The 26,408-nt window shown below is 39.2% G+C and overlaps 1 protein-coding gene across 4 annotated transcripts in view; it reads right to left on the reverse strand.

Annotated features, from left to right (window-relative positions):
* Window positions 1-26,110, reverse strand: part of SNTG1 (syntrophin gamma 1) — a 346,324-nt gene extending 320,214 nt beyond the window's left edge. For 3 of the 4 annotated variants that reach the window (XM_032701874.1, XM_032701865.1, XM_032701848.1), the window contains exon 1: window positions 25,694-26,110. The gene's annotated coding sequence lies outside the window, so the exon portion shown is untranslated. The remainder of the gene's footprint in view (window positions 1-25,693) is intronic. The other variant, XM_032701856.1, reaches the window with a different exon arrangement.
* Window positions 26,111-26,408: the final 298 nt, after the last annotated feature.

Genomic DNA, 26,408 nt, shown 5'->3' on the forward strand with positions numbered 1-26,408 from the left:
TTCACACATGAACCCAGGTGTGCTGTAGAAGTCCATCTATAGAGGAAAAGAAAATCACACATATCCCTAATTCTGGCGAACGGTAATATAAGAAAGTAAACCAAAACTTTTGTTTCAGCACATTTCTTTCCTGGTGCATAGAAAAAAGAAATTTTAATGGGCACTGCACTTTCTGGGAGAGGTTTGTGAAAAGAATCATAATTTTTATCTGCTTTTCCTACCAGTCAAAAAATACAATCTAACTTCCCAGGTGTCAGAAGCAGTGTTAATATACATTTTCATGGTTGGAGAAACATAAAACTGCCTAAATAAACAGGAAAAAATATGAGTTGAAAAAAGCTGTTATCATCAGTAGAGCTAAGTTTCTCCCAAAAGATAGAAACAAGGTTTTTAAAACTTGTAATCTTTCAAAAAATAAAGAAAAGTAAAGTAAATTCTTAAGTAACTTTTAACTAAACAATACATTTGAAGAAATTTACAACAAAATCAAAAAAGATCTTGAGGTTTTGGAATCAGTATGAAGGGTTATTTTTATTTCTTTTAAGTGTTACAGTGAAACAAGTTAAAAGATTTATTTTTTTTTTTAGTATTTGCCTCCTTTCTGGTGCTGTATTCAGATGAATACTGATTATTTACAAGCAAAGGATCAAAAATCAAAGCACTGAATGCCTAAACAGGACATACTCTACCCTTTTCCTATGGAAACATTACTGAAAACAAAAAGGTATGTATATAATATCCACATTTATTCTTAATGCCAACCTTCAAAGCTTAAAAAAACACAAACCCACAACATTGTGCAAAATATAAATATGCAACAAAATTATTAGGAGAGACTTATTTGGAAACTGAAATGTAATGGTAATTTTCTTTTTGAACACACATGATTTATGTGCACAGAGAATCTGTCTCTTGTGATCACTGGAATGTGGTCCCATAAGATGAAAGAAACACTATGCTTTGCTCCGTGTGCTTCTTACCTGGAGACAAACTGAAGTTCAATCCACATCACAAACCATGCTGAGCTATGCTGTGCAAGCACAGATATCTGACAACAAAAACCTGGGAACTTATTCTTGGCTATGAATAGAAACAACATAAAGAACTTCAACAATCCTACTTGTAAACTGGACTAATAAACTAATTCTCCCAGAAGGAAAATCCTGGGATCTGAAGATAGTCAAATTAAGCCAGCTGGAATAGAAACAGAGGAAAACTACAGATCTATAAAGGGCTTGGGTGGGGGGGTTGCATTTTTTTTAAATTATTAATTTTTTCCTTAAGATGCATCTTCTTTTGGCATTATTTGGCATATCTTGTTAAAAAATGTGGGCATTTATTAAGAGCTTTGTTTATTAATGTTGGATTTCCTGCACTGACAGATGTGGTACCTCCTTCAGTGTTACTCTTAGCATTTCTTTCTTTGCAACATCATCACTGAATGTTGAAGGAAAAATCTTGTAAGTGGACAGGTATGAGGATCAGCTTTAATGAGCAATCAGGGAGAGACTGCTCATGGAAGAATGAGGTTTCTCTGAAATACAAAACTCATAATGTGGTTTCTCCGCAGAGATAGGGATGGCATCCTGTGACAAGACACGCACAGGAGAACTACAGATGGCTAAGCTGGACAAAATTTTGGGGAAAATGACAATAAAATACATTTTGTTTAAAAATGGAGTCTGACAAGATATAGGTATAAATTTAAAAGGAGGAAAAATAGAAATACAAAAGGCATAAGAGTGTTTCCAGTAACAGGTTTTACATTCAGAAAAAAAATCTCTTGATATGCCAACACATACATGCAGGAAAAATAATTTCAACATTTCATTCCTGAAGTATCTGAGTTTCTAGAAGCTGCAAACATTTCCTTACATTCTGCTCAGACACTGTTCAAGCTAACATAGTCTCCATATTTCAAAAATCTCTGTTTTTCAAAGGTGCTTTACCTTATTTTCTATGTGTTATGCCTAGTGCAGAATGCCAAACAGACCATTGACTTGTGCGCTGTAAACTTAACTTCAGCCTTAAGTTCAAACCTAAAAGGGGCAGTATCCCAAGGAGGAGACTCCAAGTTAACAATCTTCAAACAGCCACAGTGAGAGACAGATTCCAGGCAAATCTTCAAACTAGGTTCGAAAATCATTCTATAGGCCCCTCTCCTGAAACACTTTGGCAACATATTAAAAATAGCATCCTGCAGTCCTCTGAAGAATCCTTAGGGTTCTCCTTCAAGAAGAACAAGGACTGGTTTGATGAAAACAATCAAAAGATCCAGGAACTGTTGAGGAAAAAGAGAACTGCTCACTAAGCACACCTTGCACTGCCATCCTGTCATGTAAGAAAAGCAGCCTTTTGTCTTGCATGCAGCAAGCTCCAACAGAAACTTCGTGTCATCCAGAACAAGTGGTGGATCGATCTAGCACAAAAAACTCAATTATGCACAGATATGGGTGATCGCAGAGGCCTTGAAAACAGCATACGGGCCTACATACCACGTCCAAAGCTCTCTACTCAGCGCAGATGCTGATGGTCAAATGCTTCTGAAAGATAAAACCTCCATTCTGTATCGATGGTCGGAACACTTTCAGACTCTTTTCAGTACTAGCCGTGTAGTTCAAGACTCTGCAATTCAGCACATTACACAACAACCAGTGAAAAATGAGTTGGATATTGCCCCTACTATGGGAGAAACTCTTAAGGCCATACAGCAGGTGAAAACTGGCAAGGCAGTTGGGGTTGATGGAATTCCACCTGAAGTCTGGAAGTATGGGAGCCAATCACTCCATGTTAAATTTCACAAGTTTGTGGTGCACTGTTGGGAACTAGGCGAACTACCATCAGACCTTTGAGATGCAGTCATCATCACTTTGTATAAGAAGAAAGGAGATAAATCAGACTGTTCAAATTACTGTGGTATTACTTTGCTCTCCATTGCTGGCAAAATCCTGGCAAGAATACTTTTGAACAGACTAATATCTGCTATAGCAGAAGGAATTCTACCTGAAAACCAATGTGGTTTCAGAGCCAACAGGAGTACCACAGACATGGTACTGCAAGAGAAGTGTAGGGAACAGAATAAAGGTCTCTATGTAACCTTTGTTGACCTCAGCAAGGCTTGCAATACTGTGAGCAGAAAAGGTCTATCGCAGATTTTGGAACATTTAGGATGTCCCCCCAAGTTCCTTAAAATTATCATCTTACTTCATGAGGATGAGCGCGGCCAAGTCAGATATGAAAATGCCCTTTCTGAGCCCTTTCTAATAACCAGTGGTGTGAAACAAGGTTGCATTCTTGCACCAATCCTATTCACAGTGTGGTGGTTTGAAACTCCCAAGAATCTATTTTTAAGTTCAAGCCCCCCTCCCACAGTTTGCCCCTGTGGGAGGGTTTAGTGATGGTATGGACTTGATGTCTTTTTCACCCCATGTGGAGAGTTTTCAGACAAAATACAACCATTCATTATTGGGGGAAAGGGAAAATATTTACAAAGGTTTATTTACACCCACATATATATTTACATTAAATTAAATTTCTCCTCTTCTTCAATAAAAGTCCAAGAAGAAAAGAGAAAAGTCTTTCTGTCACTCCTCAGGCCACAGTTCCTTCATTTCAGTTTTTTGTGGCACTGGTTAGTGTCCTTCATTTTCCTGAGGCAGCAGATTTACGTATGGCAGTCAGGATTTTCGTTCTTACTTGTGTTAATTCCATCCCCGAGCCTTCGGGGGATTTCCTTGTGGATTTTCACTCCTCTTGGGTTAGAACACTGAAGGCAGTTTTCAGTTCAGTCTTACCAACACTCTTTTGCTCTGTCTCAGCTCGACAGCTTGATAGAAACAGCAGCAGCAGAGGGCACAGCCACCTCCTCCGCATTCCGTCCTGGCTCAGCTCTCAGGACAAGTCTGGGTTTTTCAGTTCCTTTCTCTCTCTCTCTCTCTCTAGCTGCTGCTGCATTTTGGGACTCCCTAAGGGTTTGGAAGTCCATCCCTCCTCTTCAAGGAGTCTCTGGGGCTTGAGAAAGTAATACAGTCTTACCCCAAACCAGCGCCGTTGAACTTACCTCTGTTTTGTTGCCAGCTCTCCCTCCTGCAGGAACATCTCTGCATCTTTCAGCCGGCTTCACATTATCTCGTTGGTACTGGCTATCTTTTGGCTTTTAGCCATCGTTGTCTCTGTTCAGGACTGCTCTGCTGCTGCTTTCAGTGTCTTCTGCTGCTGCTGACCATAAGGAAACTTTTCCAGCTCTTGATTATGGGACCCAGTCCAGCTTTGACACTATACCGGGTCTCCCATAGCCTCGGCTGGGGTCTGGGGGCCCAGAGGGGCTCACTGGTCCCCTGCCTCCTCGTGGCTCACATCATGGCTACCTACTTCTACACTATCTTCACTACCTTCTCTTCCGTTTCTGTGGGCATGTAATTTCCGTAGGGCGCACGTGGACTATTGATTGGTCCAGTATCATCAGTGGGGCAAACCATTGCTACCTCAAAAAAAAGGTTTTTCAAACCACCACACAGAGTCTTCTTCAGTGTGATGCTCCAAAGGGTCATGGCAGACCTCAATGATGATGGCATCTACATTCAATATCGTACTGATGGAAGCCTATTCAATCTAAGGCGACTGAAGGCCCATATTAAGACCTTAAATCATCTTGTCCGGGAGGTGCTTCATGCTGATGACGACACCCTTGTCGCCCACAGAGAAGTAGCTCTGCAGTGTTTAACATCCTGCTTTGCAGACGCTGCTGAGCTCTTTGGGCTGGAAGGCAGCTTAAAGAAGACAGAAGTCTTCTACCAACCTGCACCTCAGGAAGTCTTCCATCATCCCCATATCACCATTGGCAAATCAGAGCTCAAATCAGTCCAGCAGTTTAATTACCTAGGTAGCCTCATCTCCTCGGACGGTAAGATTGACAGAGATAGACAGCAGGTCAGCAAAGGCATATAGTGCTTTCAGAAAACTCCATAAAAGAGTTTGGTGAAATAAACACTTGAAGAAAAGTACAAAGATCAGTGTTTACAGAGCCATAGTGCTGTCTACTCTTTTATATGGATCTGAATCGTGGGTCATCTACCGCCACCACCTGCGACTCCTAGAACGCTTCCATCAATGCTGTCTCCGTACAATCCTAAACATCCACTGGTCAGATTATGTGACTAATACATCTGTTCTAGAACAAGCAGCTGTCACTAGTATTGAGGCCATGTTGCTGAGAACACAGCTGCGTTGGGCAGGACACGTCTCAAGGATGATGGACCACCGCCGCCCTAAGATCTTGCTTTATGGTGAACTTGCCACTGGCTGCCACAAGAGAGGAGCCCCGAAGAGAAGATACAAGGACTCCCTGAAACAACATCTCAGCCTTGGCCATATTGATCACCATAACTGGTTTACTCTGGCCTCCAGTCGGGAGGTCTGGAAACACACCATCTATAACGCTGCTGCTTCCTTTGAGAACACACCAGGATCACTCTCGAGGTGAAAAGGCAACACAGAAAGAACCGTGTCTTGCCGATACCACCTAAGGAGTCTCTACTGTACCTTTTGCAATTGGACATGTCTATCTCGTATTTGTCTTCTTAGCCACCAGTGCACTTGTAGCAAATGTGGGTAGAGCCCTCCCCAAATCCTTGTTCGCTAAGCCTAGCCATGATGATGATGATGATCTTCTGCTACATCCAGGTAAGGTTCTAATTCCACTCAATGCTGGAATTTCAGAAGATTTTCCAGGATAAAGCTATGAGCATTACTTAACTTACACATTCACTCACTAGCTAACACAGAGAAGAGAATCTGTTTTAACTTCTATTGATTAGTGGAAGTGATCTGTCATGGCCACCAGTACAGCATGACAGCACTCTGGGAGGCAGCAAATGATGCTCTTCTTAGCTAAGGCATAAACCAGCACTCCAAAACCAAAGCAGCTGAGAATAAGGGCCAACTTGACACCAAGGCTGCACTAGTTTAAAACTCTCTTAAGATTAATGTCAATTGTTGCACAGACAGTCTTGTGTAGACAAAAAGCAGCTTAGGAGTCAGCATACTGACTCCTATGTATACTCCATACACAGGAGTATATATGTATACAGCATACATCTGTATACATATACATATGTATACAGCATACTCCTCAACAGTATACTGCTATATAACACAACAGAGAACTTTGCATCAGCTTAATGAATGCAATGTTAAACCACATATTTCAGCACGTGTGAATTACATGCAGAATCAATTTCTGTTTTTTTCCTTTTAACTCTAAAACCAAGGAATGCAGTGATTCCAAAAGTAAGCTCCTGATTTTGATGAATTCAAACTATAGACTGAAAATCCAGTTTTAAAGTCTGATTTAAAAAACAAGAAAGAAAACAATTGTTATTGATGTGTATTATATGTAAAGACAGAGTAATGTAAAGGTAGCTGGGAGGATAACTTGCCTCTGTCACTCAGCAGAATGTGAATATCTATTTGCAACAGGGAAATAAATTATCTCAAAATATCTCTCAAAGAAATCACCACTTACACTTCTTATGTTACTTTGTGGAAACCAAAATAACTGTGAAAATGTTCAAAGCAACTGATAAAAGACTCACAATATCTTTAAAATGGGCTCTAGGGAGTTCTGATTGAGACATTGAAGTATCAGGGACAAACATGAAACAGGTCACACTGCCTAGTCTTTGTAACAAACTGAGTTTCCTGACAGCTTCAATGGTAACCTCTCTCACCTACTCTGCACTCCAGCTCTTTTACGCTGCTTTCACAACTGAAGGCATCCTAACATTTTATCTGAGCCAATTCAACTTTTATTAACTGGGATTCAAATCTCTTTTACAGAGGAAACATGTAAAAGGGGAGGGAACCCACTGATACAATATCAAATCTGTCTCTTGGTTCATTTTTGTTCTTGGATACAAGATAAATATTTTGTGAAAGATCATAAATTGTCAAGATCAATGTTTGGAAGAAGCCAGAGTCACCCTTTCATTGCAATTTCTCTGCTAATAAATTATTTAAAAGAACAGAATGTCAAATAGTACACAAAAAGACATTAGACAATTTATCATCTCTATTTTGCTTAGGTTGACAGGTGGTTTTGAAAGGACATCTTACAGTATAACCAGAAAATACAGAGAATAAGATAAGAGCACAAGAAAGGACTGTTAATTGTGAGTTAAGGTCAATATTATCTTACTGTACAAAGGGAGCACTTGACTGTCACTGATTTATACTCAAATGCTATCACTTAAGCAAGCAATGGTGCATGTGAATGTATATTCAGGATTAAGTCCTTACATTCAGCCACTCTGGTGAGGAAGGAAGCCAGGCAGACAGCAGTGAAGTTGAGACCAGCTACATGTGACACTTCCATGCTGCACTCAAGCTGGCTGGATGAGGAGGGTGGCACAGCCAGTGGAGCCACTGATGGCATGAACAGCCCTGATGCCTACGGTGTCCTCAACATAGCTCCCACCAGATGGCTTTCCTCTCATTCATACGGTGTGGTTGGGAAGGCAGCAGGACAGTAGCAGCACATGCTGCTCTCCTGGTATCGCTGCTCCTGCCGCCTGCAAACTCAGAGTAACACAGCCACCACCACTACCTCCTCCACACACCAGCCCCTACCTAAAACACTGCCTTTCTGGTGTCAGCTTTGCACCCCACTTCCCTTATGACAGTTAACACCTGCTTTGACCCTTTGTGACTACATACATCATCAACATCAAATCAGTAAAAAAAAGTATTGCAATTAAGAGAACTGAATAAATAGGGCTCTTCTTGGGGACATATTGCAAGAGAATGTAAAATAAATTTAATAAATCAGCTTTTAAAGCTCATAAGCACCTTATAAGCAGAGATTTAATGTTTATCAGAACAGAAGATCTGTAGGAGAAGACCATCTGGTGGCAAGGAAGATTTCTTCCACAATGCAGTCCAACGTGTATTAAGGCCCATCCCTTCAAGTCTCACTTTTCATTAAGCAAAATGAAGTCCATCTCTGTGATTAAAAAAAAAAGTGGAGAGTAACTTACAAAGGCTGCAGGAAATAAAAGAAGAATTTCCTGGATGTTAGCATTCTCTCAACATGCCAGAAAAACCCTTGCCAGCTTCCAAAAGATCACTAGAGGTTCACGACACAGGAGCATAAACAGGAACTATAATCAAGGGGCTCTGTGAAGGGTGGAAGCCTATCACACATGAGCTCCTAGTGTGCACTTTTTTTTTTCACCCACACTCATAGTGCCCACTACACATAATTTTTTACTAGCTGACCAGTTCTCTTTTTCAGTCTGATAAGGCTGAAAACAGCTGTTTAACATTCTTTGATGAGATGAAGTTCTTTAATGAGCTTGGTTGCTCACTATTTCACAGTTACATCTGTGAAAACACAACTGAAATACTGCCATTCCACAATGTACCAAAGAATCTTTTTCAGCCATGATGATTTCCATGACTACAAACACTCAAGAAGAAAAAAAAATTAATGATGGTAGAGAGACAATGTTAAGTTACAAGAAATGATTAAAAGAAGAAAAAGAAGTAAGTAAAAACTGTTACACCAGTAACACCAAAGAAAATTTAGGAGAAAAAATAGTAGGATACCTATGAGTGGGAAGATGGCAGGAGGCGAGAAAAACATAAACTGTTGACAGCATAAAAAATAAAGAGAAGTAAGAAGGTAATGAAAGTCTTCAAATTGTATATAAACAATCTGCTTGTAAAGATAGATAAGTATAGACAACTAGGTATTGTTGATAAACATACCACCTCAAGAGGAAAACTGCATGACTCAGAAAATGATGAAGCTTTAAGCATTACCTGAAGTAAAAATTAACCTTTTATTTTCTTCAACAAATGTGGTCACTTATAATGTAAGTACTCCAGAATATCTGAAACTATTCAGGTATAATTGCTTGTAAGATTCCAGTTCAGAAAGTAATGGTCAGGTGGAAGAACCTTTTTTGAGTTTTAGCACTAAGAGTGCATGTTCCGGTTTCAATATGGAAGCAAATGCAGCTCAATCATACTACTTATTCCAGTACTTAGGTGATATTTTTTACTTAAGGCTTCATTCTTCAATTACAGAAGCTTACTCAACCTCATCAGTCATGAGATCTCTCAAGAATATGTTTTCTTAGTCCCTACACAGAAACTGACAGCAGGGATAAAACAGACGGTGAAACAGACTTCTTGAAAGGTTGGACCAGATGATCTTTTGAGGTTGCTCCTAACCTGGGCTGTTCCACGATTCTATGATGCTTTGCTCTTGGATACAATTCTGCTTGTTCTCAGTTTCTAATGGTCCATAGTGCAGAGCAGTGCATCTGGCATCATAGGCACAAAACACTGTGTGCAGCTGAGTGCAAGGTACTACTATAACAATGTGATATCCTAATGTCACTTAATAAAGGCACAGTTTTCTATATTAATTAACAGTCAGGAAGTCATAAGAGGAATCCTAGTAAATTCCTGCAGTTGAGAACAAAAATCAAACAGATGGTTTTGATCAACCTTAACCTGTTTTAGCACAGAGTTTTTAAAAATGACCAATGCCATCATCATTCAGCTTCATATTTGCATTTCAGGTTTTTCACACTGTAAGCCAGATTTCACAGAATAAATCTGTGTTTTCTAAAAAGATAATTACCCACACCAACCAATGAATATTCATTATAGTTAAAGACGGAACAATATACTTGATTTGTAATAATGTGTTTTGTTTTCTTTCCAAAGAAAATAATTTTCTAATAATTGCAAGGAAAAGGGAAAGGGTAAAATTGTTACTCCAGTTAATGCAGTGATAATTCAATTTAGTCTTAGCCATCGGCATAAATGTTAATATGTTCTATCCTCTTATTCATAAAGCTACCACTGAAAATTATCACAGTGCATTATACATTCCTTGTAGCAATGCTCTTGGCTTCAGACCCAGTGAACTCAGTTTATCTTTTTTCATTGAGTTCCAAATTTATTAGACATACCATACTATTTGCATTTGTGATATAAACTTGTCTGACTTGTTTTCCAGCTCTAGAGTAGTTATTTGTCAACCTTTGATAAACAGAAGTTGCTTTAACATAGAATAACAGTTCTCTTGTTTGGTTGATGCCCCCAGAAAAAGTAATTTTTATTTTTCTATTTTTTTTCTAGTTGAATATAAAGGACACTGAGTTACTAGAAGACGATGAAAAATGTAAGAAAGATAAATTATATAATCAATAAAACTCATGTGAAGACATCAGTCATGGCCAGTCTTCGCGAACGAAGATTTGGGAAAGGTCTTTACCCTTCGAGCCTGCGCAGTGGATTTTTTAGGTGAGACACAGTGTGCGCTGAGCTGAGCCCACCCTTTAATCCCAAAGTTCACCTGCTGGGGCCAAGCGAGCTTGGACAGTGGCAGTGAGGTCCTCAGGACGTAGGTTTGTTTAGAGTGACCTTCTCTTAGACAGATGGCCTTACAGGGCTGACGAGCTCCATCTGCCCGGGGGAGTTTCCCTGACCGGGAATCGAACCCGGGCTGCGGTGGTGAAAGTGCTGCATCCTAACCACTAGACCACCAGGGGTCCTCTGTGAAGACATAAAAGGGATGTAAATCCACCACTGTGTTTTAGTACTGCACATGAAAAAAAGTCTTCCTGTTAAAAAGATATTTTTTAAATTATCTGGATGCGCTTACAAGATTTTCTTCATACTGATCCTACTATTTGTTCAGAATTAGCCTTTCAGATCATCAGTCCTAGAATGTATGAAAACAGCGCACATGACCACATTCCTCACTTTTTTTGTTACAGATTTGCATTCAGTTCTTACACAGCACTCAAACAGCCAAGGTAAACTATGCATCTTTCAGCTTTCATTTTGGCTCTTTACTCCAACCTCTAAGATATATTTGGGTAATTCTCTTCTTTTTGGAGTTTATGAAAAATCTCTGAAGCACATACCATACTGACATACAGGGGTTTACACTTCCAAAAATGCCTATGAACAAATGTTTTTCAGTATTCCCAAGTCCAATTCACATAAAGCTCGCAGTTTCCTGGGGATCTGTAGCATGCATGCACTAATATTTTGCCAGGAGAAAAATTTTACTAGAATTTATCACTGAAAATTTAGTCTTTTTATAGAAAATACACTCAGCTAGACAAAAATATTTTACACTTTTCATTTGAACAGAAACCAAGAGAAAGCATAAAGCCAGTTTACAAATTGTGCCAATTTTGCTAGCATTGAGATGTTTTTCCCTCAGTTCTAAGGGTAATTTGTTTAACAGAGTTTAAAAATGAAGGTGTGAATGCTACATTTAATTTTCAAGAGCACAGTATGGTTGTCGGAGGATCTGAATAAGTCTAGGAACAACTGCTTCCCAAAAATGTAGGAGCCATAAACAAACTTTATAATTTGTCTAAAGTTCCTTGGAGTGTTAGGTATCACAACACAAACAAACAAAAAAACACAAACAAAAAGAAAAAAAACCCAGTAAAAATTCAATAGTGGAAAAAAATTTCAATTCTAATCAGTAAGTAAAAATATTACACTGTACAATCTTCTGTCACTGCCATAGGAAAGAAAGAGCACAAAATGACTTCCTTTTATGAGAGAAATGTTTACTATTCCTTCAAAGACTGGAAATCTGGCGTGGGAGAGAGACATATGTCAGAGGAAAATAAAAAGTTAAAATGGTAATAAATATTTAAATGCAAATAGGGGTTCTGGAAGTTTATCCCTGTGCATTTGAATCAGTTTCCAGGGCTCCCCTGGGCTTTTGGACATTTTGTTGGGCAGCTCTTGGTTCATAGCTTCTAAGCTCTAAATTGCTTTAATCTTTATGATTGAATAATGATGAACTGCAGAGCCCAAAATTATGTGGCAGAAGCCTTTCATCCATCCATCCATCCAGTTTCTCTGCAAAATGTCTACTGCCACTGATCACAGTTTCTCTTAGCCCATTTTTTAAACACTAAAGTAAATTTCACAGTCCCCCAGCCATAATTTAAAAAGTACTCAGACAAATTAATGGAAGCCTATGTCTCATATCCCCATCTCTGTAAATGAACTGCCTTTCCCAGTTGTATCATAATTACCAATTTGGCCACAATAAGCTTTAACTAGGACTCACAATACATTTTTTATAAACACAAAATTGTACTCCATGAAATACAACACAGTAGGCAAAACATCCAGAGAGTAACAGAAAACCAAAGAACATGTTGGCATAGTGATCATTATTTTTTTATTTTGACTGCTTAAGAAAATTCAGTTTGTGTTATCATGTTGCATGTATATGCCCACACGAGGGTGAATGGGTGAGAAATACTTGCATGTCTGACATCTCTGAAAGCCTTTAGGAGTCTGTAGTCTCTTGCCCATACTCAGTAGTAGCAAAATTGGTCATACAGGGAGCAGTACTGACAATAAAATTTTCTAAAAGTTTTATGCAAGCACATAGCCGGATAACAGTCTTCATTATTAATCCAACTGGCAATTAACACATACCCCAGGGATGTGAGCTTTTATTCTTGATAGATAATCTACCACCTCAAAGTAAAACAAAGACAAATGAAAACACTGCTTGCAGAATTACCAACTGCTGTGGAGGGACTGAGGTCCTACAGCGGTAGGCCCACAGAGCTATTTACATAAATGCAATACATGCAATACCACAGTGGATTTTCACTTTTAAAGAGAAAACATTTCACAATCCCCAATGCTATGCAACAATAACTTCTTATTAAGCCAAACACAGCCCTAAAGGTGAGGCGGTCTGCATATCAGCTACAGTTGCTGCCTTTAAGATAGCAAAGCAGATGTGGAAGAGAAAGGCAATGGCACTAGAAGTCTTTTCTAATGGACATCTATTGTATGCAAGGATAGCAAAACATAAGTTGTAAGTGGTTTAATGCCTCATATCACCAATTAATACACCTGCTTGCTGATTCATCTTTCAGAATGAGTCACTGAAAAGGTGCTGTGGGACAGATGGGACTACGATGGGCAGTTCTCTCTCTTTTTTAAAGGGATAACCGTCTTAGACCCTTACTACTATGCTGTTTACACAGTAATTTTTATTAATTCTACATGCACAAGCCTCATACATTAGAGGCCTTGCCAGAACATGAGTATTTTTTTCATGATGGTAAAGTCATTCTAGCCCACTTCTGGCTTCTTATCAAAGCATCTGATTTTCATTAACAACCATTCCATTTCTGTAATCTAGTATCATTCCCTTTATACTAGGGTATCTTCCCTCTTTCATTTAAATTACTTCTATATTTCAGTTTTATTTTAATTCTTTCTCTTAACAGGAAAAATGTGACATCATATCAAATCCATATCCAAATTTGACCATGGAATTATGGCAGTTTTGAAATTAAATACTAGTATAGGAAAAGGAATTTTTCTTAAGTCAGAATTTGAGCGGCATGGGTTACTTCCCATATGTTCAGTTGGGTTTTTTAAATACAAACGAAATGCAATTTATTTTAGGAATTTACAGCTCTCTAATAATATCCCACTTTTTCCTTTTACAGTGCTACAGTGGAAAAATAATACATTTATGTAGCAGTTGTGGCTCTATTCACAGACAAAATGCTTGCAGAGAGATTCTTTCAAGTGCTTATTACACTATGTGAATTCTAAGACTGTCAAATGTTCTTCCTTACAATGTATCAGTTAAGACAGAGACTGGAAAATGAGCATATATGACTTCATAACAAATTTAATTGATGTCAAGAATAGATGTAGGTAAATCCATTTTCAGTATTCCTACAACAAATCAAATTCTTTTCCCAGTTTGTGTAATGCTCTTCCAAAACCTAATAGATCAGAGAAAGCAGCGACCAAGTTCACAGAAATTTTCTATGAGATCATGCAAAATATTCTGAGAAACCAAAAATGCATGTAAATCAATAGCTAGCACACTATACGCCTCCACTGTTTCTAACTACCGGAAATAAACCTTTATGTAAACATTCATTAATGAAATCTCGAGGTACTCATCCATGTGACCACAAAGTATGAATTTAAGCTAAATGGGATAAATGAACCAAAAGAAGTTTGTGTGACTTGCTCAGATCTATGTGGTGATCACAGAGTAAATCCAATTTGGAGCTCCAGTTCACGGCTGAGACACTCTACGCCGTACATTTGACATCGACAAGCTGAAATAAGTAGCTTTAAATTAACGGTTTTGAAATTTTCTTAAATTTCAGAAACAAAAAATATTACACAGAGAAAAGTTTGGGGTAAAATTCCACTACATTATAGATAAGACAATTTGAAAAAAGTCTTAACAGACCAGTTTAATTATCAGTTATTCACACAGCTTCTGAGCAGCCTACAAACCGCACCCACTCACCTCTCTTTAGTTAAGACAGGTTGACCACTCCTTCCTTCCAGCAGTATGCTCGTTTGCTATGCTATGTTATTTTTGGACTGCAAACTCTGAGGAAGAGAGCATGTAGTATAAGAAATGACCGAGGTCTGTTTTCCAAGGGAGGAGGCAGGTCAGCTTTTCAGCCATCCAGCACTGCCCACTCATCGGACTGCTTGTTGCCGACACCAACATTTCACAAGCATGATAGTGACTCAGGCAAGAACCAGTGCACAATAGGATTCACATCTTTTTTTGGCTCTTCCTGTACTTTCCATCTTCACAATCGGGGTTCAAGAGTAAGACTTCTCCTCACTAATTCACTGCATTTTCTAATTCACTGTTCCTTCAAACTGATATGTGTAATTTCTTTTGATCAAGCTGTTTGTTCTGAAGTCCTTTTCCTGTACTTTGAAACTAAACTCTTGACACTTCAAATTTTCTGTTGCTGAACAAATGAAAACTGGTCTAAGTCCAAGGAACCTAACCTATCACTGCTACAAGTGCTGTCCAACGATGAAGACTCCTCCATAAACAAAACATGGATGTTTCATCAAGCTGAAAGTAAATTTCCATGTATTCTGCCCTTGTCTGCTATGTACTGCCTAGACGCAGTTATCTAAAAACATTCACATCAAGCACCTGCAATTTCACTGAAGAAATGTATAGTAAATAGCCTAAAATTAAATAGTCAAGTGTAGTTACTGAAACAAGAAATACTGTTTTCATGCCCTGTGCCAGGATACCTTCATACACAACAGTAGATTCTATTATTGGTTAACAGCACACAAATGGGAAAAAGAGGCAAAATTTCAGTTACTCAAAAAATTAGGCATTAAGATCTCTCTGAGTTATATAAAGCTATTCATACGAATAGCTTTCAAAATGAAACTATTCAAAATGAACCACTGAAAAAACCCTCTCATTTATCAGTTCCAGATGGAAACCATCTGCAAGCATCCTAGTAGAAGATGACAACTGAATGTTATAAAGGCAGATTTTCAAGTAGAGCATTTTTACTTTTGTATGGGACAGAAAAACATGTATTATGGAAATTTCAGGCAATTCAGACAGTGGTGGGCCGGAGGAAAGAACAAAAGCCTCAGTAAGTTGCTAAATACAGCACCTAATACTAGGCTTTACTGAACAAAACGCTTGAAAACAAAAGAGAGCTTCAGCTTGATGTGAGGAAGGAGGAAGTAGCAGAGGCATGTAAAGAGAAGATTTAATGAGCCAGGTAGATGATCCTCACTTGTAATTCTGAATAGATTTGGGAAGGGTACTCAGACTGAGAAAGATTAACTGAAAGAGGGTCAATCCCTGTACAAGTACTGGCCACTATGTACTTTATGTAGATGTAATAGAAGCCACAAGAACATCCAGCCATGTAATGTGACTGTTCTCATGATCAAAGATGGTTTTATTACAAATTTCAAAAATTCTAGGGCTATCCAGGCTGACAAGCACTTAGTATATCATATTTGACACACATATGTAGACATTTATCTATTACAAACTCACGTATACACACATATGTGTATGAAGCACACTGTTAAGTCATAAGCCTGTAAAGGAAAAAGCAGAAATACTGTGGGGGGAAATCATAAGTGTGACGCTCTAACGAGGGATGATCCTCAAAAATGTCAAAATGAGCTGCTCTCAAATTACCAATTTTGTTATCCCTTCAGGGAAAAACTGGATGAAAAGCAAAAATCAAGCCTCATGGAAATTTAAGAGAAATATATTCTCTGTATATATGTATCAGTAATCAGAAACAGAAACAACTGTTATGCCTGAAGTTTTACAGTTGAGTTGATAACAGTCTTTGTAACCCAAGTCACTTTTATCGTGATGACACCTTTACGTCAAAAAGGTGCCATCCATGGTCACTGCTGTACATATGAACAACAAAGAAATGCTCTCTACTTACCACTTCTTCTTTGAATCATATACTTTTATATCATTGTATCATGACATTATAGGATTATTATGATAAAGATCTCACAGACTTCTAGGAAGTAAGTCTCAGAACTATGAATCTTATAAATAACCATGACTAAACACATACTTTCCTGTAAGCTACGACCCAAGAAGATGGCCAGAAGGAACCTAGTTCATAGCCTTCCTGGTGCTGACTGATTGCAAACAAGATGAGCCAGAACATGCAACATGGGAGACAGGAAGAGACATCATGTCAGTAATGGTCATGAGAAGAAATGAGAAGAAATGCCCAAGATTTTTGGGACAAAGCACCCAGCTCAACAGTCAGTTTTGCCACAAGCAACAACCTGCGGCATGTTCACTGACTTGTAGCAGAAATATTATGTCCAAGTTTTTAATAGGAGCACTCCAGAAAGGCCCCAGACACCAGGTAGCTACTCAGACAGTAGGGACAATCATATAAGTAATTTCACACTTCAGGAGCTGCCTTGAGTATTTCAGTAAATAAAAAGCTTCCTAGTCGGATGAAAACTGATAGTGAGGTAGAAGAACATCCTCTCCATGGCTGAGGAAGGAGCTGAGTCATCACACATCATGCCTGCCATGCTATTACAAAACACCTGCACTCTTGTTCCAAGCAACTGCATACAGGCTGCTATGGAAATCAGCAGTACAACTGCCATGAGGATTATCCCAAGAACCGTTTCTCTATACAGAGAACAACACACAGTGTCTCCTTTCCAGCAGCTACAGGACTGAAAAGCCTTCTAATTATGAGCAGCAGCATCCTTCACTTTAGATACCTGCTGCATGCAAAATACCACGTTATTTTTATAAATTACTTCATAGATTTTTATTTCCCATTATTTTAGAGTTTTAAACATCATTCTGAAGATTTGATTCACAGACTCTAGAGGAACCCTCATTCTAAATTGAAGGCTGCACAGATAGATGTTATTGGTACATACAATTATTCCCAATCTAGAGCATCTTGTATGTGCACTCACTATGCTGAATTCGTCAGCATAGTCAAAAACAAAAAAAGTCAAACACTGCTTCTAATCTTCATCCAAAATGGGCCCCAGTACTGTGAAAATAATTGGGTTGTATAAGAGACCTTAATTTCGATGACTAGCATTACACTGTAGTACTTAAAAGAGTGCTTTCAGGTTGTTTATCATAATTTCTAAATACAAGAGTGTATTTCAGATGGATGGCGTTAAGAAAATCTTTCAAATAAAAGATGGTATTTATGTAATCAGATCTTTTTAAGCTAACAAAAAGCTTTGACAAACAGACAGATAGGTATTGACCACAGGTTTTGAACATATAGAACAGTCTATACACTCTTAAATACACATTACTACTACAGATGTGTAGTTTTTAAAGATAAAGGACTAGCTTTCCCTGCAGTAGCATCTCCAGCTATTTACATGCCACAAACCTGTAGAAAGTGACATTTAGCTGTAATTGCAAAACTTCAAAGTACTTCATCATTTTTGTGAGCTTTTGTGCAGAGGTTTTTCCAGCACTTTAAATGCCTGCGGAGAGAGATCTTATATGTAGGAAGATCTAAGATACTTCTTGCCATCCAAAAAAGACAAATCTGCTGCTGTAAAACGAGGAATACAAGTTAAACTTCTGTATTGCTTTCTAACTGAGGCAATATTGACACTTGATCCATGAAAGCAGCCTCCTTCTCATCCACTTTCTCTGAAGCAGAATTGGTATTTAGAAAGCTCACAATCTTAATTTTACACTTTTACAATTGCCTCTAAAGCTGGTTTCAGCTGTTTGTTATAGACAATTTTCCTATGGAAATTAGAATTGTGAAATGAGGGTCATAACTCCACTTAGTCGTCAGAGACTTTTGAACAATATAGAGTCTATTATAAAAACAGGCATGTGTAGGAAGCCAAATTTATCACAGAATTAATCTTGAGATAGAGATACATGTATGTACATGCATTGGAGGGCAAAAAGAAAGAGAAGTCCTGATGATACCACTTTTTTGTCTCTCCTAACATGAGACAACATGAGGACTTCACTAATTTTCATGTTGCTTCTTATGCACTTAGAGACCAATCTCAGAAAGTCCAAAGAACCAAAGCATCTCAATTACATTCACAAATGGACCTGCAGAAGGAGCGGTCCATCTAAGGATGCACCTGAATTCTTGCACATGAGTTCCTGCTTTAAATATGGGGAATTCATGTGATTTTTGGAGAACGATGACACAGATACAGCCTTACCCAGACATTTCTCTTATGGAAACAGAACATGTTTCTAGCAAAAAAAGCGTTATGTCATTTTATGCTCTTGAGAGTAAAAGAAGATGCTGAATAATGCTTTTGTAATTTTCCCAAAGGAAACTTACTCCAAAAATACTTTACTTTTCATTTCCCAAATTTTTTTCCCCACAAAAAATGTCTTTCCTGTAGTTAGACAACTACTGTAGAGTTAACTATAAAAGCAAAAATCAAGTCTCATTTCAAAGAGAAAAAATCATGGACTCAATCTCATAAATACAGACTATATAATAAATTATATATTAGTCTCAATAAAGAGTTGTATATAGGCACACAGAAACACAGCACAAAAAACTACAGAATCTCACACTTGAGAAAGCGATCAATTGGATGCAAGATGAATTACATGAGGAGAATAATTAATGCTTGAGATTAACCTTGAGATTTTCATTTCAGAAAGAAGTATTGTAACATCATGAAGAGGTTAAAAAAGGCAGTAAGTCGTACATGTGCAGGAGCATAGTGACAAATGGCAATATCAAATCACTGTTAACAACAGAATTTGTCCATTGATCAGAGTATATACAATGAATACTTTCTAGTCCATCTACCAAAAAACAGAAGGTTTAGGGTTTTTCTAAACTAACAAGAAAACTTCACAAACGTATATAGCATTGAGAACACAGAGAATAATACAACAAATAGAATATAATTCCTGATCAGTAAGATCAGCCCTCTCTTTGGAGGTTAAATAGGTTATTTAATGTAGTGAAAAGGAAAGCTGATGCATAAAACAGATTAATAAACTGAAACTTAAGCAATTTTAATTAAGACATGCCAAGAAAACAGCCCAAGCAACCTCACAAATACATAAGACAATAAGTGGTGAAAAGAAGCATATGATGAACTATCACCACAGTTGCTTGAGAATTAACTAACTGAAAGACTAATGACATGGTGTAGAAAGAAATTATCTACTTGTGCATTCAATTATCCAGGAAGGTCCTTCCTTAACTCAGTGAGCTAAAATAAGGCAAGAGGTGATCATCATCAGATGCTATCATGATTTCTATACACTTTGCCCGGAAATGTCTGTAGCATAGTTACGGTATGCTTCCCTCAATAAAATTCCTTCATGAATGTAGCTATATTTGACAGAGAAGTTGCTTCAGCTGAAAAAGCAACAGAGTAGCTATTTTCGCACTTCCATTAATGGAGTTGCTTAGTTTGGAGACAGGGAGCCCTGCCACTAACTTCACCCCCGGCAAGGCCCAATCATGCCCTGTTCATACCACATTAACTCCTCTGATTCTTGTAACAAAAGACTACTTTTGCATTTCACCACTTATACCTTTTACATTTTACATTTTACCTCTGCATTCCATATTCACGCAGTTGTTTCATGAAAAAAGGAAAACACATAACTCACGGAATGAGAATGAAGGCACTCCAAATGTTAAAATCCACAGAGACACAGGTCTGACGCTGATTTTTACTCAAGATCTGTCTTCAGTTAGGAACTCTACCCATGCATCAGCGTGTGTTTTGTTACACAACAACAACCACTCTGCATGGACCAAACCCTTATACTGCCACATAAATGTTTACCATTTAATAACCAATTAAAACAGTTGTGAGAAGAACTGTTTGTGAATTCTGCTGCATTCAGCAACATACAGCTGCGATACCAACTGGTAATGGATACAGGCAGACAGCTGTGTGTGATGAAACCTAGAACTGCAAGACAACTGTAGAGCTGATGATTTTCTCCTCAGTTTTCACTTGAAAAAAGTCTGATTAGCATAGATTAGTTCTGAAAGGCTGTTTATAATATATATAAAATGAAGGAGAGAGAGCAAAGGGTTTCCTTACAAACAAAATTCTAATGGCTTTACTTCTTTAGGGGTCAAAAGCAAGCCAAAGAAAATCAATGTCCATTTGTGTTGCTGAAGCTGAAACATACAGTTCATTATTCACAACTGTTAAAAGAGTCAATCAAAACATCTTGCCATACAGAGAAACTAGAAAAAGCCACCTTACATAATTTTGAATGAAGATATATTTAGAAACAGCAAAGCATCTCAGAAACAATTCTGTAATTAAGAATCAGTGCTTTATAGTAAGGCAAATATTAACAGCTATATTATGTATTTGAAAAGATTTTAAAATATTTCTAAGATCTTAGTATTATACTTGTTGAATTCAGAGCCATTTTTAAACTAAATTCAATAAAAATGGTCAGAAAGAATACCTAGAAAGAATCAGAGGGTATGATAACTATCACTCATGAGATGAAATTCTCTCTAATTTTTGACAGAAAGGGGAAGAAAAATGAATGTCAGAAACAGTGCTCCTATTCTTACTTCTTTAAGTATATATTTATAGAATACATATATATATTCTTAGCTGTATATTTTAAAATAAATTTAATACAAGTGGAAGGGGAAAAAGCATGTGTTTTGTTTTATTCAAACAGCATTTGCTCACACTTAAATCTAATTCTATTTGAATAATTTGATCAAAAGCAATATAAAATTTACTTAAGGAGTCACTTCTAACGTCTTCAACACAAAACCCAATACTATTTGAAAAAAACACATTGAGAATGAACAAAAAGTAAAATAAAGCCAAACTTCAGAAGAATATGATAAATAACCTTCTCCTCCTCTGATAATGTTATCTCAGAAGCTCCAAGCAATGAACATTTCAGAAGTGCTTGATGCCATAAGCTTTAAAAGCATATCTTTGAACCAAAATCTCACCTGACCAAGGAAGAAACACTGAAAACTAACAGCAAGTGAGAAATACTTCATAGGCAAAAACAGAGAATTCAACACTCTTGAGATGAGCTCCAGATGATAATGACCTGCAGAATAACCAACTGAGCCAACAATCAACTGCACTCATGGCATCTTTGAAGTTATGAGTTTTTTCACAGACTCAAGATCCATGCCAGTACTAAAGCAGTAAAACATCAGTGCCTTTACCTCAACCACATCTCACACAGGAGTTTCAGTGGCTGTTGAAAAGTACCCTGTGAGCACCAGTGTGGGACTTTTGCTCTGCTCCAGGTCTTACTCCACATCTGGAACATCAGGGCAAGACTGTTCAGCTGCACCTGGCTTTTGGCATGGGGGACCTCCTGCGTTTCACAGTGGAATATACAACTGAGACTTCCATTAATCATCCATGCCTTATCTCTGAAGTACCTGAGTGGTACAGCAGACTGTGTCCAGCAGTATCATTTATCCATGTTTTGGACTCACATGCAAAACCCCAATCCCATCTTTTAGAACATTTACACATATGTAAGTCAAAACTACTGCTACACTTGCATTAGTATCACAGTGAAGAACTTCTATGGTTTTGTCCAACATTACCCAAAGTAAACTGGAGAATTAATAAAATTAATCTTATCCCAAACACTCTTCTTGATTAGTTTTCCTCTATTCATTACTTTAATATATTGAAGAGAGCAAGTCCCCAGGAAACAACGCAGCCCTTGGCTACTACAAAACCAGACTCATCACACAACAGAGCATTTCACCTCTTTTGGCCAATTCAAGTTTATTATTGAAGATAAATCTCATAGTTTCAAATGGCAATGACAGCCACATCTTAAGTGTGCAGTGAAAAAAAGCCTTGTTTGCATATCACGTAGCTCCTCTTCTTCATAACGAGTAGACATATCACCGACTAAATCAATCTCTCAAGATGGATAATAATTTCTCCCTCAGATAATTAAATATATGTGTGAATTTCACTGGCTGTGTCTCCACTGCATTCCCTGATGTTGATTATAGCTGGATCTTGAGGCATGATCTGTTTTGGTTTTGTTTTTTAATGCATGCTTTCTCAGAAAATCTGCAACAGGAATGTAGAAAATATAGGTAGGCCACAACGACAGTAAGGCTTTGTGACTTTTCCAGTGATGGTAAGCAAACTCAGGGAAAATACAGAAGTTCATCTGTGTAATTATGCTGAGCCAGTGTCACAGCATACTGCCAAAGATACAAGTTGATGTAGCAGACTCTCATTGGGATTCAACCCAACCACATTCAATCCTCTCCCCGGGAAACCTAAACTGAAAGCACAGCCATGATATGGGCCAAGAAACATGACACATTAAATCCATTTGATGTTTCTTATCGTTCACTACAACTCCTTATCTCTTTAACAATTCATGCAAGCAGACCTGGCAATGACTACTGGTAAGAGTTCCGGTACAAGGACCAGTGCTAAAATACAAGCATTATCTGAGCACTTCAGAGGGAACAACTGAGAGCAGACTACAGCTCTTGTTTGTCTCAATATTCAATCTAAAATGAATAAATAGAAATAACACACTCAATTGGGTTGGGCTGACTAGAAAAATCCTGCTTAACTCTTGGTGTGTTTAATTTTGCTTACAAGTGTTTCAGTCAGTTCATGAACACTATGCCCAAAAACCCAAAAAACATATTTGAGTAAACACGAAAAAAAATTAGGAATTAAACACAATTTCTGAGCTTGCCCTGACATTTCTGAATCAAGTCAACATCTTCTTTAATTATAGAGATTTCCATAGTATTAAACCAAAAATGCATACTATAAAATTGAATATACTGTACTTTGGAAATCTCAGATTCAAAAGATACAAGTCAAGTGCGATATAGAACATTAAAGAGGATACTAAAATAGCCTTACAGCAAACCCTATGACAGTCACTCCTGAATTTTTAAAATTAAGAACTACACACATTGTAAAATAAAGTATAACTATGCAGGAAGGCTTTCTGACAAGTATCAAGTAAAAGATAAAGAAAACATGTGAAGATAAAGGGTTCTGATTAAAAACCTAGAAGCGAATGTTCTAAACTATATCTTTAAAGACCTCCAGTCTTACCTTCCTCTTTCTTTTCAAGTTTCTAACAGAAAAAGAAGCATTCACTTTTTTTCTAACAGACCTTGCTAAAAGTCGGTTCTTCAGCCACGTAAGAGTGAAAATCTGACTGTAAGTGAAAGTCTAGAGCACCATGTTCTTTAATTCAGTGATGGAGACCTTCACTAGATTATCTCATAGCTATAGGACAAGACACTGCAAAAGCCAAATGATACATCATTAAATTATGTCTTCTTCCTCTCCAGGCAAAGAGTGAGAACAGCATTAGATTAGTTTGAAGGACTAAAAAGAAAACGAGGAAGAGGGCTCTGCAACATGAATCAGAAGTGACAAAGCTAATACAATTTTTAAACTCTTTTTATTTATATAATCAGGCATAAGCATTTACTTATGTTAATTGTGGAACCTCTAATGTAATACAGAGCCCAAATGAATTCCACATCACTGCATGCTTCAGTGTTTCATGACCTCCCTTGCACATGCCTAGTGAAAGTCTGCCACTCTGCAACAGACGAAGGAATTACTACAATAAAACCATAGGCAGACCTTGCTACAAACTATATTTTTTGATACGAGACAGAATAAGCTGAGTGTTTTAAGTAACAGATAGGTTTGCATCCCACTGTCTAGCAACAGTTATTCTATTTGTGTTCCACAGTATCTTCAGAGAGTCAGAAATATGAACCACAGGAACACTATCCGTAAACTGCACTGAAACAAATGACATTCCCCGCAGCCAATTTACCCTCAATAATCTCCATCAACCATTACAGGAAATGTTTACTTTATCATTCAGCTATAAACTTGAGTTAGTTACATGTTCACCGTAAGGACATTCCAACATTTTTTAATCATATCATGTCAATACTGTATCTATTAAAAAAAAGTGTATTTCAGTGCATAAAAAGATCTCTTACAGCTGACAAATCAAAGTGCATTAACCTGGGAAGCCTTAATACTGCCACACACACCCACACACTCTTTTTGCTTCAGATCTCACTGATTAGAAAATGAAATATCCAAAACTCAACAGACGTTTTATGCACACTGGCATTTTCTGGAGGACATGTTTCCAACACTGCAACTTATACTTTCATCACCATTAGCAAGTTATTTCCTACACACATACCATGCCCTGCTGAAACTACCACAGTCGGTGGAACTGAGCTCCTAGTGAAACATCAGACCTTAGCTATAAATCTGTGTAAATGCTTTTATTCTGTGCTGCTTTCATGTTACAACGCAACATGCATCAAGGTTACTGTAATAGATTGCAGTTTTCAGTCTCATAGAGATGACATGGAGGAAATCAATATGAGCAAACTTAATTAAACACTGTCTAAAGTTCTGCCTTCTCTCAAACCTGCCCAGAATTCACATCTCTATTCCCTGCGTTTCAGAGACAGGTGTTTCATAGATATTGGAAAGCAGGCAGCTTAGCTTATATGTTATCACTGCTGAAAAGTGAACAGAACTCATTCTTTACAGTGTGACAGGTCTGCTCTGAGCTCTCTCAGTTTTTAGCTGGAGATTACAGCCCCATGGGCCTCCTCCTTTGAAGTGGAGTTCCTCTGAGAGCAGAATTAGTCCCCTGCCTGCAACCTGTCCTCCATACATTAAAATAAATTACAGTCAACTTTTTTTTCGTGGCTATGTCAAGTATAGCAATAAATATCCATAGGCTAAAAGTAAGCAAACAAACAAGGCTGGACAAACCATAACCTCACAGCAAGAGTATCTCAAAGGAAATCACTAGGTAGGGCACAAAAAAGTTAAAGGCAAACAAATCAAAACTCTGGGTTCACTGTCTGAATTCACAAGTGAGTATGAAAGGCTGACATGCACTCTGCGTCTTTCCCACAAGAAGCACTGATAGAAAGCAATTAAGGGACTCCTACAATTTAGTTACAGCTCAGCACAAAGGAGAAGGCATTTTATATTAACGCCTGTAAGAAGACATCACCTCTTAGAGTTGCAGAAGTGGGAAGCCCTGGGACATGGAGCTTCCTGCCCGGCTGTGCGCCGGAGCACCGCATCAGCGGGATGCCCGCGGCGGACTCCGGCGGAGTTGGAGCGGGGCTTCCCTGCAATCCCGGCCACCAGCCTCCCGCACCTTAGCCCCCGAGAACTGCCGCTGGCACCGCCGACCATCCTGCCTCCAAACCAGGAGTGTGCGACCAGCGGCTGCAAAAAAAAAGTCGCTCGAGACGAAGAGAGGGCAGTGAAAAGGCAACAGAAAAGGAGCGCTTACTTGCCTATACAGCACAGCCGGACGACCTCCTCGCAGCTGGTGAAACGCTGTGCCGCTCGCCCTCCTCCCACCGCTCCGCGCTAGTTCCAAAATAATTCCACCGGGCACCGGCACATCCCCGGGCTCAGCCGAGGAGCGCAGGGAGCCCGGCCGCCTCGCCCCCCCGCCCGGTGCCCATGGTGCCAGCCACAGCCCCGGCAACTCGCGATCCTTCCCGCCGGCGCTACCTCGGGGCGGGCCGCCGGCTAACACGGCATCGCACCCCAGCCCCAGCCGCCACGGGCTGGAACTCCGCCGCCGCGCCGAGGGGGGAGCGTGGGGGTCCCCGCGCCCTTCCCGGAGACGAAGCGGGGGCGCCGGGCGGGGGAGTGCGGGGAGGCAGCGCCGCCCCTCCGCGGCGGCGAGTGGCCAGGCGAGGCGCGGCGAGGCGAGGGGAGGCGAGGCGGCGCCGCCGCCAGCGCGGCCGCAGCCAGGCGCGGCGATGCGGCCCCGCCCGGGACCCCCGCCCGCCCCCTCCGCTCCCGGGGCGCTCCGTAACACCGCCCCGCTGCCGGCGCCACCAGATCCGGTGACGCGCAGCCCTCCCCCGGGCGGGCCCCCGCGCCGGAGAGGGGCGAGCGGGCGGCGAGGCGGGCCCCGCTTCCGACCGGCCCCGGGAGGGTGAGCTGAGACCACCGGTGAGAGCAGCCCGTCCCGCCGCGGCGGCCGGCGGCCC

The sequence above is a fragment of the Chiroxiphia lanceolata genome, chromosome 1 (assembly GCF_009829145.1).
Source record: "Chiroxiphia lanceolata isolate bChiLan1 chromosome 1, bChiLan1.pri, whole genome shotgun sequence".
Classification (NCBI taxonomy): Eukaryota; Metazoa; Chordata; class Aves; order Passeriformes; family Pipridae; genus Chiroxiphia; species Chiroxiphia lanceolata.